Here is a 14045-nt window from a genome sequence, read left to right as displayed (position 1 = left end):
AAGTAACAAAGAGACCAAAATGTGATTGATCCATTCAAAGTAAAAGTTTATTGTCACAAATTGGATTTGAATTCTGTCTAGTTGGAGACACATAAGTGATCTCAAGGTTGCAAGCACTAGATAAAGAGTTTGAAAGATGAATTATCTGCATTCAACAGCCTCTCATTTTCAACAGAGAGCTGATGCTAATGTACCAACTTGGAGATTCTGCTTAAGTCACCTTTTTTTGGTTTTTGCTTTTTTGTTTTTTTTTTCCCCAATAGTCAGTTTTATTACAAAGTCAGACTCTATGCTTAAATCCGTGCAATAAGCCAAACAAGAATCTTACAAAAATAGAGGCATGAGAAAGAACCATCCCTGCTTATTGTGTGCTTTGGGGACTGTTGGAAATAGATTGCTGACAGAATTACAAAAGCTTGGAGTACTACAAAGCCTGAAGCACTGATTGTTTCAGTTATTGATCCAACAGCTTAGAGAGCTTTTATTCATAGATGATATCATGTACTTTTGACAGCTAAAGTGTAATGCAAATAAAAGAAACTTAGAATGACAGAAAGCAGGCATTGCACTACCTAAGTTGATAATTAAGGACACAAGACTAGATTTAATGCCTCGTAAGAGTCATATACCTCAGAATGGTAGTAAGAAAACTCAAATGCTGAGGGAGAAGCTATTTAGAAACCCTACTTTCTGATATTCCAGCCAGAATATTTTAGGCTAGCTCCAAGACACGCCTTTATACACCTGAACCCAAAGACAAGAAGTCTGACCTGAGAAATACCAATCACCTTCTAAAATAACTGATTATAGATATAGCTTTTCCTTTAAAACATGACTTCAAGAGGTGCTGCTATCCAATTTTTCTGTAAACAAAAAAGTTATTTTAGTATTCAGACAAGAGAAAATGCAACAGCCAGATTCTGTTCTTCTTGATCTAGAAGTTTCAGATTTATAGCTTCCACCTCAGTAGGTAGCTTCCTCCTGGAAAGAAACAGTTATTCTAACACTTTACTGGGTAGAAACAGTATTCTGCAACTTTATTGGTAAAATTAAGCCACTGACTAGAAAAGAAAGCAAGTTTAGCAGTTTTCTTTTTTTCCTTCAAAAAGTAAAGAAATTCTGGAAGTGAGCATGTTTAGCATGAATGACTTGATTCATCAATATGGCTATGATATGTCATCAGAAAAAAAAAAAAAGAAAATAAGTTAAAAAAACAGCTGTGAAGTATTATTTTCCCTCCTGTGAGAACATTCATCATCTACCTACTAGCAGTAAATAACCTCATTGTGTATTAATGTAGAAGGATAAAGTCCACTATGTTTTACTGCTTCCTCATCTTTATGAGACCTTCCTAATAAGCCTTTTAAAAATAATTACTGAAAATCGGTTGTCTATAGCTGAAGTATAAGACTGTATRTAGAAAGGTATTTTGGAAAGTATAATATTTTGTGACATTCATGTTTGTCCAGTCAATAAAGGCTGTTTTTATACTACAGTTTCAYTGTAGACTTTCATTTTTAAATCCATTTCTTCTTTTGTTGGAGGGGAAAAAAAGAGAAAAAAGTAATCAAACACAGTCTTCAGAAGCACTTTTTACAGCATGATTTGTCAGACACAGTGAATGAAATACTTCATTCCATTAAGTGAAAGAAGTCTTAATTGATACTTGAAAGTAATTTCTTTGACAAGAAGAGGTTTTTATAGAATTCTCCTATCCTATCCTGAATATTATTCCTTTTAGTGATGCTAAATACCAGAATACAAACTAGGCTGTATTTTCATCTGGATCTGAGAGAGTAATGATTTCTGTAGGAGTTAAGTACCTTGTTAGATGCCTTTGAAAACAGAAAAACAAAAGAAGCAACAGCTAGTACAGAAATATGTAGAAAATGCCAGACTACTGATCTTTACCTCCCAATATGCTTCAGAATCCATCTAAATGAGCTCACATACACTATTATCTTGTCTTTACTACATGCAATGTGATAATTCACAGATGTCACATAATCTTTATCTTTCAGATTTCTTTCCCCCATAGTGGAGTTGTTTCATCTGGCCATATCTATAGCAGGATGAAGAAAACTTCTTAATTTTCTTTCTCATGGTACAGTTGTCATTGGCAAGTTATTTAAAATCTTATTAAAGAGAAGTTAGAAATACTGGACTTTATAAAATGCCAAGAGGTCACCAAGTCCATCCTGCATTCCAGGAAGCATAAGAATATGTACACAACATTAACGAAAATGATTAAAAATCTTGCTGCTTATTTCCAAAACTTCCTCATAGCACAAGTCAACTTTATGAGCATGTCATGCCTATTCATTTCCTAAAATCATGAACTGAGTAACCATCTGTCCCTTTCTCTGGGGTCACTGTTATCCCTGGCAAAATATCAAGCTCTTGGCAAGGATTTTCCTATATTTCTTCTCTCATTGCTTCTGATTTAGCCTCAAGAATGTAATCCTTGTAGGTGTGAAGGAGCTCTGCCCACTTGCAGCCACTCTAATTGCCTTTCAGTATTTTGCTGCCTCTGCCCCCTAGAATAATTTCTGTAGTTTTCTTTAGAATATGAAAGATCTTAAAGAGTGTCGACCTGTTGAAGACAATTCTCATTTTCCATCTTCCCTGTGGATACTTTTTTCTCATATAGTTCATCATATTTTAAGAAGGGTTTCAGCAAAACTCTCTTCCTGGCCTTCTTCTGTTTCTTTCTTCTATGTATCTTTGTCTTCTGTAAAAGATGTTTTAGGTATTTAGTGGGAATATATGTATTTATTGAAAGCTTCTTTTGTCCCTTTTCACTGAGTTGTCACAGYAGCATGCCAGGAGGACGAGAGGTGGCAGTAGAGCCGCTCAGCTTGCTAAGTAATGTGTGTTCCCTTTATCTTACTGAGAATTTTATCTGGATTAGTTTTTAATGATCCATAAAACAAGAAATACTTTAAAAAGTATAAATATACACTAGTACACCTAAATCCCATTATCTAACTATTATTTTTCCCATTAAAGGTCTCYTCCAATGTATTTAGTTCTTGGTTTTAGCATTAGATTGAGCCAAAAAGAAATGTGTTTTTAAGTGTCTGTTTTTAAAATAAAAAATAATTTGCAGTTTTCATTGAAACAGGTAAAACTGTGGCTAAAACCAGCTGGTATGATAGATGAAATTAATATTACCATTCTGCATCAGGAGACATCTTAAAGTATTTTGTGAAGCAAATATTAGATCCTTAACCCTGAAGTATTCTTTTCCTTTCCAGTCACAGGTACAGTGTAGAAATGCCTGGAGAGTCTATGTATAAAGCCAGTATAAATCACTCTTTGCTACCTGTTCTTCTTCAAGTATTCACATACATACAAGAATCCTGCCAAAATGCAGTGGGAAATGAACCTCCAAAGGCCTCAAGTCATCAGACACTCTGACTCATCTGAGGATCCAGCACACTAGAAATTCATCTGTCACTGAAACGCCTGCCTGCACTGAAATGTCGCTACCACCTGGAGTGCACTGTGCTCCAACTATTTAAAATTACCTGCTATTATAGGGCTGGATGGAATTTTAAAGCACTAAAGCATATTTACCCCACCTGAAACTTTACAAGGTTGTTAAGAATAAAATACTCAGGGCTAATTAATGGCAGGAGCTCAGGGTATTTTTGTTGTAGGTGATCTGCACCAATAGCTGCCAAGTGGGTGTATATATATGTTTTTTCACTCAGTAAATTCTGTTACTTTTACATTGAGTGGAAGTACCAAGAACTTACACATTTCTGATGCTTTCCACACATCTATAAAAGCTGAGCCATTTTCATATTCAAATGCTTCATAAGCATTGTACTCTTATGATTCAGGAAAATATAATTACCCTTATTTTACTAAGGAAGAACAGAAATTCAAAGACATGCTCAAGCAATACAGAAAGTCATGAGGAAACAAAAAGCTTAACTGAATTTCTGAAGTCCAGGATTTTTCATAGTCCATGATCCTCCTTATTGTAACATCAACTGTAGTTATAGCTATAACAGCACAAATAAATTATCATCAGATACTTTTATGTGAGTAGTAAGTGAGTTTTTGATTGGTAAGTTAAAGCACCTAAACAGTTCATGGAAGATGTTATTTAGGTTCCTTCAGTCTGCCCAGGAAATCTAAGATTTCGATAAAGTAGCCCCATATATCTCAAGTTTTCTGATTTTCTTGTGGTCCTACATTTATTAATACTGGTTCCAATCACTTCCAAATCGCATATAGTACCAACTGAACTTAGATCATGCATGAGCACAGAATCACTCCTCTGCTCAGTTAGCCAGTGTGCATGATATCATTTTTACATAGTTTTATGATTTTATGACGATAGATGATACCTGGTGTGCTTGAAGTAAGAAGCATGTGTATATTCTACTTCATCTAGGACAGTATCCCTGCAAAAAATAATGAAATTAATGAAAAGGATTTTTTTTAAAGTAGTTCAACACTTCCAGAAATTCTATTTCACGTACATCACATAATTACTAGAGCTTCTTTAAAACATATCAGATTTTTTTTTTCTTCACTGAATTCTGAATTACATCATAAATTTGGGGCCCATTGAAGTCTGGCTACCTACAGAAACATGTGTACAGGTAAGATATGCATGGATAAATCCACTGTCTTACTTTTTTTAACATTTAATTTCACTACCCATTATCATTGCAACTGAATGTTTTTTACTTAAAATTCGGTAGAATCCTTAAAGGACTCCATGGCATCCACTGGCACGCTATTTTTTGAAATTCATTCCACACCTGGGATGATGTGGGACATTTTCTTCTTTGGTTTCAAGACTTTGTGACAGTGAACACAAATCTGAGCCTTTTGACTGCAGAAATGCAGATGAGATGTTTCAGAGGGGAAGGTACGGAGTCAGACCAAAAATGTGGGGAAAAAGCCAGTCAAGTTAAATTTGCTACTCTCACTTTTCTCTTGTTGCTATGAGGAAAAAAAAAAAAAAGCCGCACACCATGACCAGTTGCTCAGTGACTGCACATAAAGAGCAGAAGGCTGTGCGGAGAAGAGGCAGAGACTGGTTATTTAGCCAGTGTACTGCAGGTCCTTACCTGCCACCCCACACAACCTATCATTGAAGGCTCCTGTTCATTTTGCCAATGTCTAAATAAGTTCTGTTATTTGGGCTCAAGCTATTATTTTTTTCCAAAGGCAAGGCTTTGTGAAAATTGTCACCTGCCTCTCAAACTTCAGAGGTTTCACTACTGAATGTTTCTTGTAAGTGCTTGTAAATCACTCTATGCTAATAATTCTGTCCTAATGCTAATTCATTTAAAGATTAGTAGCATCATATAAACATATGAATTCAGAGGGGTCAGATTAACAACTATATGGTTGAGAATAGCTGATTCTAAAATAGAAGTCTGCTTTATAATGCAAATAATGTTAACATCTTACAACATGCTTATGCAGCCTTGCTGCATTTGACTTCTGTTGTCTTTGCCACACAAATGCTCTAATTGGGATGGTTAGTTAATTGTTACTGCTGTAGTTCAGGAAAACTGCCACTTTGGGATAAAAAAATATATTTGTAGTTCTCTCTGAACACAGTTATGTTCCACAGCATGTTAATACATGTACAAGAATTACTCTGATATTGTAAGCTCTGTTGCCAGGATACTTTTGCAAGACATTTTTCTTTGACTGTCAGTTGAAAATGGTGTGAAATAGCTGTTATTTGAAGTATTTCCAACTACTGTTCACCCATAATGCTTTAAGTAACACAATAGCTAGAAAGCATGAAGAGGAACATCAAAATCTGTATGAACAATACTTGCTATTAATATTACACCTACAGAAAGATTTCAAATCCCTCAGTGAGCTGAGAGAAAAGTGTGACCCTCTGAAGTACAATCCCTTTCAAAACTTCCACACACTCATTCTGTCTCCCACCATCTGCCTGTAGCACTGCGCTTTAATGTAAAATGGAGTCTTGAGTATATTACAGAAGGAGATATGACTTAGCTACAAGATCCATTATGTAAGGCAGGAGTAGATATAGCAAATTAGTTTTTTTTTCCTCAAAATCCATTCTTGAACAACATTTCAAAAATCCTTAAGCATGCTTTGTGCTAAGCTCTTCAGGGAGCTGCCTGGAGTCAGTGTTCAAGAGCTCTGAAACTGTCTTATCACCATGAATCTCAAAAGCTCTCCTGTTATCTGGTATTATGAGCTAAAATACCATGTCGGAAGTTACATCTATATCACACAGCATGCAAAAGGTATAGGAGTGCTATGGGGAATGTGAAAAGATCAGCTGAGGACCTTATACTGAACACTGTTCGCCAGTGAACTGAGAAGTGATACATAAATCCCAGGGTAACCTGGCTGACAACAGTTGCCAAATATGAGATTCAGACAATGACAAAAATGGAAAAGGACATAGAAAGCATTAAGCAAGTAATTTTTCTGGTTAACTTGTCTTCATCATGTAAGAGATCAGTCCCTGCTGCCTCAATGCCTAGTCACAGTCATTTTTACCCTGTTACTGCAAAAACCTGAAAAGCTTAGATTACAGTGGAGGGAACTGTGGGATAAGGAGCATTTGGCTTTGTGTAGCAGCTGAAACGGCTGCAATAGCTAGCTCTTAAACATAGATACAAATGTGCTGTGGGAGCTATTGCTGTCTTTATCTGTAAAATCACATTTGAGCAGACAGTCTGCCTAACTGAAAAGGTGTATGGAATCTTTTTCATCCTCCTTGGTGGCCTAAAAGTAAAGAGATGTAAAATCACTGCACCTTTACCTTGTGTCTGCTAATTAAATTCCCATTCTGCTGGCATGACCCAAGAGATCACAACTCAGCCTGCTGACATGGTGTAAAAATGAATTGGAAATCTCTGTGTAAACAAGCTATCCTTGTGCATAATAGAAAATCTAGGGAGCTTGTGCACACAAGACAACTGTGTGAACATTAATCCGAAGAAAGATCGCAAAAGGAGAAAGCTAAAGCAAAAGGTAAATATGGGATTAAATAGATTTCTTTGATATTTATAACGGGATACAGAGTATAAGAACATAAATTATTAAAGCAATCCTGACACTGCAGACATTGCAGTGATACAGCTTTTAAAGTGGATTTTCATCCAGGCTTTTATCCCCAAAGGCTGTAAGGATGGTGGAGGTTCAGTAGTTCTCAGCAGTTTATCCTTAGAGTCCTAAGACACGCTATAAAACTCCAGGTCCAGCTTGTCTTTGCGCTCTGTTCCAAGCACAGAAACTGAACCTCGTTTTCCTCTGAGCCCCAGTGACTTTCTGCYGACAGTGAATGGTCCTTACTTTTGCTGAAACCGAAGAATTTCTAAGATAGGAGGAGGCAAAATGCAATGAAAATATATCTATATCACAGACATGATGCCACTCCTCTGCTCTGTCCAGGAAAGAGCCCTCGACAGTGCAAGCAATTGGTGAAATCGCCAAAGACACAGAGTAAAGTACCAGTTCATGTGTCATTTTCTGCATGGTATGCACTCCACTTCTACTGATATTCTTTAGACAGTAATATAAAGGGATGAGTAAAGATTAGTTTTGGAAGACACTAGAACTTAAGATTCATTCCTGTACTGCTTTTCCTGTCTTTCTTCCTAGATGAACCACCACTAGATATATAACTACAACCAACTGGAGAGACAAGGAACTTCTCAGAAGAAGGGAATGTGCATGTTTCTGCTTCATTTCGCAGAAACTGCATCCTGTCAGGCAATCTACACAGCACACAGTGAGACACAGCTGCTGAATAATTCACTGTAAGCAAGCATAGAGTTGCCCTTTTTTCCAAGGCCAGATCATAATACTTGATGCAAACTTGTCTGTAGAAAAATAGACAATTCCTGAATCCCTGAAAATATATAACAAATAACATGATGCAATTTCCTCATTCAAAAACCTATACTCACTTTCTAAATCAACCACTCCCCCCCAACTTTTCCCCAAGAAAAGCCCCTCTTTAACTCTTCATTTCCTCTTAGTTCCCCGTACACTGTTCCTTCTCCTGAAATTCAGGTCACATCTTTCTGTCATAAACATGCACAGCTCTATCAGTGCATATCTAGGACCGTGAATCAACTACCAGGACAGCTCTTCTGTTCTCTCTTAGTTTGTTCTCAATAACTACTTCCCGTACAGTCCAATGCAAACTTAATTATTCCATGATTTATTCCCATATAATGTGACAAGCACACCCATTAACTCCAAAGACGTCTGTGATTGCCCATAGATCATGAACATACTTTCAGGATGCTGTCAAAATATTTCGGCATCAGACTGTCATTACAGAGAGGATGGTTGGCATTTTAAAGTCTTTTTCCCTTTTTTCTCTATGCCCACCTTAAAAAAAAAAATCTTTCAAATTTGGTACTTACAGTGAATGTTTCCAATACTGTTTAATGTCATCTGTGTGACAGGACAGAGCATACCCTCAATATGGTTACAGATGACACAAAACTGTRAGGAGTTTTTGATAAACCAGTTGGCTGTCCTCAACAGTTTTGGGAAAAGGGCAGAGAAGAACCTCCTGAAGTTCAACAAAGAGAAGTGCTGAGTCCTGCACCTGGGGAGGAATAATTCCATGCAGTGGGCCAGGCTGGGGGCTGACCAGATGGAAGGCAACTCTGCAGAGAAGGACCTGGGTTCATGGTGACACCAAGCTGAACATGGGCCAGCAACACACCCTTGTGGTTCAGAAGACCAACAGCATCCCGGGCTGCGCTAGGCAGAGCCTTGCCAGCAAGTTAAGGGAGGTGATCCTATCCCTCTACTCTGCCCTGTTGAAGCCACAGCTGGAGTGCTGGGTCCAGTGATAGGCACCCCAGTACAAGACATAGACATACTAGAGAGAGTCCAGCAAAGGGAGGCAAAAATGGTTGAGGGACTGGAGCATCTGTCATACAAGAGGAGGCCGAGAGAACTGGGGCTGTTTAGCCTGGAGAAGAGAAGGCTTGGGGGGATCTTACCAATATGCATAATACCTGATGGGAGGAGGCTATTCTCTCGTGCCTCTATCACCTATATAACTTTCACATTATATCTGCTATAATTATCCATTGACTGGGGATTCTCAATTTTAAATCACAAGGTCTCATGCAGCAGTACTTTTTTGCTATTTTTAACTTAATTGATTTTTTCCTTAAAGAAGAAAAAAAATAAAACACAGCATTTTTGCAAAAACTATTTTTTAAAAAAAAGTTTGTCTTTTTTCTTCCTTTTTACTTATTCAAAGGAGGCAAAAAGAACTGACTGATTGGCAGAAAATAAAACCACATCCAGATGATTTTCATTAAAAAAGTRTAGCTTATTTTTTCCAGAAAATATTTCATAAATGTTTTCAAAACTTGAAATAATATTTCCTTTTAAATTTTGAAATGAAAATATATCAACATATTTGTTGAAAAAAATCTTAAACATGTCTGAACTGTATCTCAACCCTTTCTCAGAAATCTCATATGTCAAAGATATTGTGAACTGGTCAAAATTGCTCGTAATTACTGGAAATTTTTAAAAGAAAGATTAAAAATTACATTTGGAAAATAAAATTTTATCCGTTAGAAAGTTATTTTAGAAAGAAAGGGAGATAACTAGATTGGCAACAGCTCAGGATAATGACAGTGAGTGGCTATATGTAGTAATAAAAAGGAAAAAAAAGAGAAATATATATGCCCTTTCGTTAACTTTTCAATTTAATTTGATTCAACTGTGTTATTTCACTCATGCTGCCTGGTGGTGGTGATTTGCAAAATTGAGCATCAATTCTCTACTCACCATGTCAGGGCTGGAATGAGGAAAATACTTCTCTTCTTGACTTTGAAAAGGGTGTAATGAAAGCCTCATTTTTAATCACTATTAAGATTTTTAGAAGATTCAATTCAGTCATTACTTAAAGGAGGTAATTCATTAACAGTTTTAGTAATCCAATCTGTCATCGTATCCTGTTAATTTGAAAATCCGTAGCCTACTCTTGGAGAAGATCACAGTTAAATGTTGTGGAAAACTGCATAGCTTCCTACACATTTCTAATTACTTTTWGGCGGTTACCATGGGATTTTCAGAAGCCATAAGCATGGTCCCAATTTTCCTCCTATTAAGACTCCTCTTACTCAAAATACTACTTCTTTTTCTTTCTTTTTCTTTTCTTTTCTTTCCTTTCTTTCTTTTTTCTTTTTTTTTTGTTTTGTTTTTTGTTTTGGTTCTAAGGAAAATGGAAAATTGCCTGTCATTGCACAATGGCTCAAGAATAGTGCAAGAAACATGGCAGAAAAGAAAAAGACTTAATTTCCATTTTCTCCAAACTGTGAATTCCACTAAGTTGTCTCCTGGAGACTTTGTAACGTATTCATATTCAAGTCAAGAGAATATTTTTTGTCTAGACCTCTAGAATGCAGGAAAGTTCATGTTGGTCCCCTGCTATTAGTTTTCTCCATGCTCCTTCACCCTTGAGTTAGTTTACGAATGACCTTACATCTCTTGCTTCAAGAATATTAGACTCTCTTTCCATTGTCAAAAGCTATCTAGTCTCACTACTCATCTTCAGATCAATTTATCTTTTGAATTCACCGTCCTGAATTTCAATAATATAAGATCATAACTTGTTTCCTCTCCAAAGCTGTATTGACTTCATGAGATCACAAGAGAAAGCATATTTTAGGTAAAATAAATTTTAGAAAAACAAAGGGAAAATGAAAGCTTTTAGATAATTACCTGTATACTTTTTCAAAATACAATCAAGGAAATAACAGACAGAAATTTAAGTCAATCAACTCTGTGAGGCTTAAGAAAATGCAAATTTCCATAAATAGTATGCAAGGAAAATGTCTCCAAATGTCTTTAGATGCCTCCAAAATAATCTCCAGAATATTACCCGCGATACATATATTATTATATATATCAAATACATATTTCTATGGAGAATGCATGTGGTTATAAAATGAAATTTAAACAAATTCCAGTAGCATTGCTACCAAAATAATTCACTCCAGTGATGGGAGGAAATGAGTCATAATCAAAGAGGAAACTGAAAGTAAAAATTCTTCAGATCCTGCTTCTGGTATTGATATTCTCTGTCATCTGCTGGAAAGTCATTGAACTAGCTTTCTTAATGATAAGGCAGAGATTATCACACTTTCTTCACAGGGGAGTTGTGTGTCACAGGGAGATGCTTCTAAAGTGCTTTGAATCGGCAGGAAGAAAGTTACTGTATAAGTGCAAAGTATCAACAGCTTATTATCATTTATATTATAAAAAACTGTTCTACTTGCTTGTTTCTACAGGACGGATAATTCCTCACACCTCAGTTATGGAGTGTAATCTAATTACTATGTTGATCAACAGCAAAATTTAAATCTTGCACATACTTCGAAGTGCGTCTATATTAAAAAGGAGGGGGAAAAAAAAGTAGACTGCCCCCACCATCAAAGTATATCCTTTGCACATTCCTGGCACTACATCAAGGTTAAGTTAAAAGCAGCACTTGAAGGCAGTTGCATGTGGTAGAATGTACAACAAGGCTCATTAGCCAATGGTGAGTCTTATGGAAAGGTCTTTAATGTGGTACAATGGCATTTTTCAGCCTCTTTTAAAAGGGGAAAAGTTAATAATGTGAAAGTTTTATTACTTTTCTTCTTTTAAAGAAGTGCTGTTTTGTACTGAAATATTGTGGCTAGTTAGAGCCAAAGCTCAGGGAATTTCCTTCACTCAGGGAATGACTGTAATTATACAAGGGAAAGGGACCACAGCAGTAAACTGGCAACATACCAAGGTCTTAACCCCTGAGACAGGAGGTGGAGAAATAGGTGTTAGCAGTCTTACACAAGTCCTTAAAGCATAAACATATGGTAAAACCATTACCTAAACTACAAAGAATGGAACTTTGCTAATAAACCTATTTACTAGGTTAAATAAATACTAAAAGTGTTTAAAAAAAGGCTAGCTGTGTGACTTTTTAAAATCAAACATTTTTCACTTGTCAGAATTTGCTGTTTGGAATCTGTGAAACACGATGGCCCTTCCAGCCCCAAGAACACACACAGTCTCTCCCCCTCACCCTCTGCTCAGGGATCACCACCACATGCATTCAAAAGCCTTTATTTGCAAATTGTGCTGTTATCTACACTGACACAGTCCTCCATCATCTGACTTAACTATTGGCGCTCCTGATGAAAAATAAAGCAGAGATGGGATTGAGGCACTTTTAGCACCTTGCTGTTTAACCCAGCGCTCCACAGCATGCTTGACTTTATCCAGCATAAATAATTCCTAATTTTAGATACAGTGATAATTGGTGAGAAAAAAATACAAAACCTATGCTCCTAGAGTGAACACAGCAAAAGGCTACACAGATGAGGAAGGAACTGGAGCATCTCTCCGAGGAGGAGAGGTGCAGAGAGCTGTGCCTCCTCAGCCTGGGGAAGAGCAGACTGAGGGGAGGTCTTGCTTATCAAGACACAGGACTCTCGGAAGGGAGTCTGGCGAGAAGATGGAGCCAGACTCTTTTCAGGGCTGCCCAGGGCCAGGATGCCCAGCAGTAAGCACAAATGGCAACACAGGCCGTTGCATCTGAAGCTAAGAAGAACTTTCTTCTGCTGAGGGTGACTGAGCACTGGCACAGGATGCCCACAGAGCATGTTGAGTCTCCATCCTCAGAGACAGTCAAAAGCTGCTGGGGCTGGTCCTGGGCAGCCTGCTCTCACTGACCCTGCTGCAGCAGGGCAGGGTGCATCCCAGTGATCTCTAAGGGGCCCTTCCAACCTCAACCTCGCTGCCAGCCTGCAAAGTCCGTTGTTCTTCGGTTGGCTCCTTCCAGTCCTAGCAAATCACACATACCACAATGCTGAAAGCCTGGGTGCTCTGCTGGCCAAGCTGAGCTGGGCAATGCCTCACCAAAGGTGGTCTCCTCTGCAGCACAAGCGTGGTTCCTCCCTAAGGCAGGTGCATGCCGTTGCAAAGATCAAAAAGCCCAGCAGCATGCAGACACGAGGAGCTTGCTTCAGGTGGCGCCCAGAGCCTGAATTCCCGCACTCTCTGGCACCACAAGGCCTGCATCTTCTTGCAGCTTTCCTCACGCTTGTGTGCTTGGAGCACTTTCCTACCACTTTGTGAGAAAAGGGGACTTGCGAAGCATGCACTACAAACCTCCTGTGGGAGCAAGGCAAGGAGCAGAGCTGCCTTGCCGACACTGTTTGGCTCTCATAGCAAAAGCCAGCTCCCACTGATGCCGCTGTAGCAGGGCGTTTGGTCTTTCTGGCTGGGCAGCCAAGGGCAGCTTTGAGCAAGGCCCTCCGGTAATGCCCTGGTTGGCAATAGTGCTTCAAGGGTCTTAGCCTTGGAGGGCAGGAGGGCTGGGCTGGAGGCGGGATTGTGGCTGGGTGCTGTGGTAGCTTGGCAAAGCAGCGTCCCAAGCGGCAGGCAGAACAGCGAGCGCTAAAGCAAAGCCCTCTGCTTGCTGCATCCTTCCACTCTTTGGAGGTCCCCTAAGTGTGTGTGGTAGAGAAGTCACCAGGCTGAAGGGAGCTGCCCTGCAAAGTGAATATAGACTCTGGGGCAAGTCTTCAGGGAAAGAGACGGAGGAAGGCACAGCCTCTCTGTAGATGAGGGGGTACCTGGCTTCTGGGGCCTGTGCACATTTGCGGCATATGAAATCGTGGTGCTTTGTGCACTTGAAACAAGGYAAGACCAAGCTGAGAGGGCCGGGACATTCTTCTGGGCAACTCCTTCCACCTACCCCTTCCTCCTCACCCATGTGTAGGGCTCCTCTGGGTTATGCCCACCTGRAGGAGGACTTTGCCTTATGGTTTTGCAGGTGCCTTCAGAGGGAAGGACAGAGGACAAGGCATGCTGCCCCGGGGCAGAAGCTGCAAGATTCCGGCCAACGAGTGCCAAGGACTTGGAGCCACCAGCTAAGGAGGCTGAGCATGCCTGTGCTGCCTGCCCTGCAGAGGCACCTGCTAGGGCCCAGAGAGACAGCCCCTCGCTCTCTCAGGAAGGCTCTGTGCTCGTTCTGCCTGCCTTTTCCC

Source organism: Rhea americana, unplaced genomic scaffold (assembly GCF_003343005.1).
Source record: "Rhea americana isolate MKP2758 unplaced genomic scaffold, rheAme1 scaffold_356, whole genome shotgun sequence".
Lineage (NCBI taxonomy): Eukaryota > Metazoa > Chordata > Aves > Rheiformes > Rheidae > Rhea > Rhea americana.
This window is presented reverse-complemented; position numbering follows the sequence as displayed.